Source organism: Pholcus phalangioides, unplaced genomic scaffold (assembly GCF_987345545.1).
Source record: "Pholcus phalangioides strain wild (caught in Gottingen) unplaced genomic scaffold, Ppha-v1.0 ptg000042l_1, whole genome shotgun sequence".
Lineage (NCBI taxonomy): Eukaryota > Metazoa > Arthropoda > Arachnida > Araneae > Pholcidae > Pholcus > Pholcus phalangioides.
Window position 1 is genome coordinate 12,889,480 of NW_028301628.1, and position 6,000 is coordinate 12,895,479.

At 35.0% G+C, this 6,000-nt stretch overlaps 1 protein-coding gene across 3 annotated transcripts in view; it reads right to left on the bottom strand.

The window, feature by feature from the left end:
• LOC149064493 (uncharacterized) overlaps positions 1–5,054 on the bottom strand; it is a 136,503-nt gene extending 131,449 nt beyond the window's left edge. The window contains exon 1 of one of the 3 annotated variants that reach the window (XM_089254587.1): positions 4,798–5,054. The gene's annotated coding sequence lies outside the window, so the exon portion shown is untranslated. The remainder of the gene's footprint in view (positions 1–4,797) is intronic. The other 2 variants (XM_089254588.1, XM_089254589.1) reach the window with 2 other exon arrangements.
• Positions 5,055–6,000: the final 946 nt, after the last annotated feature.

A 6,000-nucleotide genomic window follows, 5' to 3' on the forward strand; every position in this document is an offset into this window, starting at 1 on the left:
TCGCCTAAAGTACCAAAAGATGTTTAGAGATGTCACAATTTCGATACCCGGTTCGTCCATGTCAGAAACTTTCCTGACGCAGGGATGCAAAATAAACGGTGACGTGACCACGGACAAAGATTTCTACCGCAATGAGTCAGACACTGAGTGGTAAGCGCGCCAACCCGTCGGTCAATATAAAAAAGGCGGTCATTCGGAATCGGCAATAAATTTTAGGTTCCGGTCTAATTAGCCCTCGTTCCCAGAAAATGACCGAGGTGCGACAAAAATGGTCTGTATTCCGGAATCTACGAATATTCACATTCTAGACGAACCGGGAAAGACCAGTGAATATCTATCGCCTGAGAATGTTCTTCTGAAATCGCTTCAAGTGCTACCAGGTTTTTTGATGAGCATACAGATACACGGGAGCTGCGTATAGAAGTATAGGTCTGATGATCATCTTATAGAGAATAAGCTTGTCGAATGTAAACCAATCTTTTCACTAACTGCGCAAAAATTAATTAATTTAATAAGTTAATTATTAATTGATTATAAAAAAAATAATAAACTAATTAATTTCATTAAAAGAACAATGAAGCTTACAACATTTAAAATTCACCCGCGACACAACCAGCAAAATAGCACCGAGTTGTTTCTTCCGTGTTCGGAAAACAGATGGCAGCACTTCTTTGCACACGTAGCAAGAATTCTATGAAACAAACTTCACGTTAGGTACAGAAACCATAGACAGTGCATTCCGACAGGCTCCCATTCGTTAGAAGTTCCTCATAGGAATATTTAAGCAAGAAGTCAAAGAAATGTTTAAAATTTTTCGTTTTGTTTCACTACAAGAGTCGAACAGCAGTTGTAACTGATCAGCTTTAGAGTCTAAGGACTTTCAAATTCTTTGCCGCAAACACATAAAACAACGTTTTTATCCGCCTCCAGAGACATTCAAATTCGCTCTATGACTGGACTGGAAAAGAAGCCTTTATACTTCAAGTAACTTTTTAGTTTTAAGGCCAGCAAGAAATGCCTATCGATTCAGTAAATGTGTAGTTGCTACAAACGCTATCTTAAAGTTGGAGCGTAATTCTAAGGCGTACATAAAAGAAAAAAAAATGTTATATCGAACAGAGAACGGAGGCTCTTATATTGAGATCTAGGCATTTTATAGCTCAGAGCTTACTCGACCATAAACGGCAGAGTGAATTTTGTGTGAGAAATTGGCTTTTCCAAAAACGTGAATTTTATTAGTTTTTATCACGATAAAATTCAAATAATTCATTGACTTTACAAACTTGACCATTCTGATCTTTAGAACAACTACTTTCTGTATAAATGTTTTTTTATAAGAAACCAAATTAACATTCATGCTTCGTATCTAGAATATTCTTAGAAATTTCGGTTGAAGTCTTAGACTTCTCCGATAGTTTCCCAAACGTTGTTAGTTCTACCATACCCCTTCTTCAGAAATGTTTTCGTTACGGTCGCCCCAAACTTAAGCTGACCCATAGAATTTTATCATATAAAAAAAATCTATATATTAAAATTTATATTAAAAGCTATGGGTAGGATCTTATTCATAGCTTCTATCAGCCCCCTGGACCATTCCATCACCCCCCCCCCCAGGGGTTATATTGTCTGCCTACTTTGGGAAACACTGACAAGATAAATAACGTTTAATTTTCATAAAATTAAAGAAGTTTGATAATACATCAAATAAAGCAGTGCTTCCAATGTTTCTGACATCGCGGGACCCCTGTAGTGAAGGTCAATGCTCTGCAGACACCCTGTAGCGTCAGAAGGTCAGTTTTGACTTTCCCCCCCCCCTAAAAATATCAATATTTCGTTTGCAATTTACATATCGTAAAAAGGAATAAATTACAATATCACAGCACAAAATTTCACTCAAATTGTAGCAAATAAAACTGATTCCGCTGACCCCTTACAAAATAATCATGGACCACAGGTTGGAAAACAAAGATATAGAACATACATGCTCAACCCATGGCCCCAGTGGGCCAAATGCGACCGTCAGAGTCCTTCAAAGTCGCTGTCAATCTCAAATCTAATTTTGTAAAAGTGCACTAAAGGTTTATCTTAGTATGTTTTAATTTTCTTTTGGTGATTGAGCAGTGCCTATTCTAGCTTCGCCCCCCCCCCCTTCATTGTAGCTTAAACTACGCGTGCAAACGGGCCTGTAGTTAAACTTCGACCGACATCCATCAATCGAGCGGCCCGCTACAAGTTACTAAATTATTTGAATGGCCCGCGCGAGTTTTTTCAAATTGCTCAAGTGGCCCGACATTTCCAAAAGCTTGAGCATCCCTGATATTGAGTGAAACAAATGGCGAGAGCACTAGGAGAATATTTTACTTCTGTATATAAAATATTTTAGGAGAAGACTAGAAATGGTAAATGTAAGTAAGTGCCAATCTTACAGGAGAGCGAAAAGTACGTTTTTGGCTCCGTAGACCAACATAGCAAGAGGCATCTACTAACGCGTTTTTCAACTACTTAGAGTGAGTTGGCACTTACATCGCTTTCCAGGTATACCTCGTTATTTACTCCTTTTTTCTTTTTGACGCAAAAAAAAACTTTTTTTGGTACCTACTGTGCTTACCACACATTTCCGGTCTTCATTTATTTTACAAGATTATCTTCTAAGGTAAATAATTACCTTAATGCAGATTCTACGGCACAAATATTACTTCAAACGATAATAATATTTAATTTAAATTTAATATTTAAAGAGAATTTTGCCGCTGTGGTGGTCGAGTGTTTATAGTGACGGACTCGCGATGCGAGGATCCGGGTTCGAACCCCACAGTGGTGGTTGGCTGAAGTTGGTTTTCTGTGGTTCCCAACTTCAAGGAGCAAATGCGAGCCCATCTCCCCGTTAAAAAGTCTCGCCACAGAGAGCAACAGTCCTACAACGATAAATCATTCAATCATAACACTTCACTCATAGTTAGAAAAACTGGTGGCAGATGGCAGCACTACACATGACAAGCATTACACAGAAACAAACTTTACGTCAGGTTGCACTACACGTACACGCATATTCCCGCATGTACCTATTCGTTGGGGGTTGTGGGTGCATGTGCGGTGTAGCATGTGCTGGGTTTGGCATGTGCAGCGCAATCCACCCGTTTTTAGAAGGGTGTTTACTGGTTAACCCATTATATGCCAAAACTCTATTACGTTACTTTCTCAAAAAGAAATTACATAAAAATGATAACATGAATGAAATATGAAATGAAAATTATTTGGAAAAATAAAACCAATATTCTGAATATCTGAAAAATGCAACTAATAAATTGACATTTGAAATTTATAAACTTGTTTTTTTTAATCTTCACAAATAGAAAACGTTTTCGTCCTACATCCAATTATCCACTAAAATAATTCATAATAAATTTGTAAATAAAGTGAAAAGTATATGTATTTTACAAACAGGAAAACATTAGTGCCAAAAGGAGCAATAGAAGATAGAAGATAAGGTCGAACGAAATTCGCAACAAGTAAGAATGGATATTTTTTCATACGTTGTTTGGGAGACCGAAAAAAATACCGTGTTTCTTGGCACTACCGTAGAAAAAAAAAATCAACGTAAGCACCGTCCGTTTCTTTAACATGTTTCTTTAAATGTTTAACTTTCACGTGATTACAGATTTTGTATATTGAAAGAAAAAAAAAATTCTTAAAAAATGCTTACTAAAATGCCGAAACCAATTCTGAATATCTGAAAAATGTGCAATTTAACGAGGTAATTGTTGAAATTTATACGATAACATTAATGGTCAATTACTTAGAGATGTGTTTTTTTAAACGAAAATTAAATGTAGGCACCCTGACCACCACAAGCACCGAAAGTTTGTGCTTTAAGAACACAATCACTGCAGCAGGTAGGTTGAAAATACGGAGAAAATGAAAATAAAAATAATAAGATTCATACAAAATAACGTATGGAGACAACCAATAATTATTTTCCCGTTCGTTATTGAAAGAAAAATACAAAGCGTTATTTCTCTAATATATTGTTATAAAACTTTGAGAAACCGTCAAACAATTGCCAAAAACCTTTTTTTTTAATATCGAAACTCACTTTATTTCTCTAGGTATACGTTGCGGCCTTTACTTTTCAAAAACATAATTTTTGAGATTTTTACGCTTGCATTAATGCGGCACCTACGTTAATGTTCGTCTTTAAAAAAACAATCCATCTTTAAGAAATTGACTAAAAGCGTTATTGCATAACACTAAGAAAATTCCGGAATTACTTTAGAGAATTTATCAAGTAAATATTCGCCAAATAAAAGTATAATTCGCATATGCAGCAAATATTTTTTGTTTTTTGTAGACTACGAGAAAAGTTGTAATTCATTTGGCGCTGAATAAAATTTATCAAGTTATGCTTCCAAATTCACCCCTTGATCATTTTCGGAGAAAACCCATTCGTAACAAAATGAATTCCAACGTCATTTTAGTGGAAAAAATTTTCCAATAAAACTGGTAAAAAAAGACAATTCTGAGGTAACCATCAAATAATCAGAAATCATCGAAACTTGCATTTTTCATGATTTATTATGCAGTAAAATTCTGCGAATCATGCAATAATTATTGATGTTTCATTATCAATCATTATTTAAGTTTCTCTCTCTATTGTTATTTAAAAATATATAAAATTTTATACACAAAATTAAGTTCAACCGAACGTCACCTCAAATTCTGTTTTATAACAATATTTTCATACGATACAAAAATTACTATTAAATATATTATTTTAGCAAATTTTAAGTTTTCACTCACCTCTTCTCGTTCTTACTAATCTTCTACATGCTCACAAAAGTTTTTTTAAAAAAAATCACTTTTACAGACAGGAATTTTGTAGATCATGATAGAGTATCGGTATTAGTGTTAGCATGTCACAGAATGTTAATTTTTCTTTTTACAAACACCACCACATAATTAATTTCCAGTGATTTCGATGCTGTGTTGCAAGAGAGAGCGAAAGAGAAGTTCAAGATTAAGCCTGTTGATGGGATCACGAGACACTGGTGATTGGTAAAGATACCTCTGATCTGGGTCCGAAGGTTTATTTCGGTTTTCTTTCTTATTTTATTTTCTTCGGGAAGTGGGGGGGAAAAGGCAAATCCGATGGTGGCGCCCTCTAGGACTCTATCATCATCTTGAAGGAGAAGAAAGGAAGAGTTGTCTCTTCATCTTTCTCTTTTTTTGGCGGGAAAAAAAGGCCTCTTGGTTTCGATCTTCGTGACGTCGCGCGACGTGTGGGTGCGTTTTCTCTTACCAAAATAATCAAAGGAAGAATTTCCGTATTGTAGTAAAAAAATTTTAACAACATAATAACCAAGTCTGAATATATATATATATACAAGATATACAGAAAACTGGATGTTGTGAAGATATTTATTATTTAAGATGTTAATTTTTTTAAGGAAGGAAAAAACTCATCTCTGCCTCTACCGGGAGTCACATATATATATCTTTTTAGTTTTTTTGAGTTTGAGTGAGGATGGTATAGTTAATTTACGATGTAAATGACAGTGCATTTAAATAACAATATTTCGTTAATTAATACTGCGAAAGTCCGTTATAAGGAGAGTTCACAATCAAGGGGAGAAATTGTTGTTATAAGGAATTCTCGTTATAAGCGAAATTCTATTCTTTGCTCGGTCAGTTTATAAATTGCGAGAATCCCTGTTATATCTGCATCATAATCGTCTTTCGAACTACAGTGACACCTCGCACAACGATACTCGATGTAACGATAAATCCCATTACAACGATATTTTTTTCAAATTTTGTTTGGAATCGCCTATAGTCCAATGTTAAACTCCTGTCGATACAATGATCTTCTACTACGATAAATCCCTCTATAATAATATTTTTTTTATAGTTTGCTCAAATTCGTTTTGAATTTTATTTCAACCTCGATACTTATTTTCGTTCATCTGAAGGCGTCTAACATCGGTAATTTGCACCACATGATCA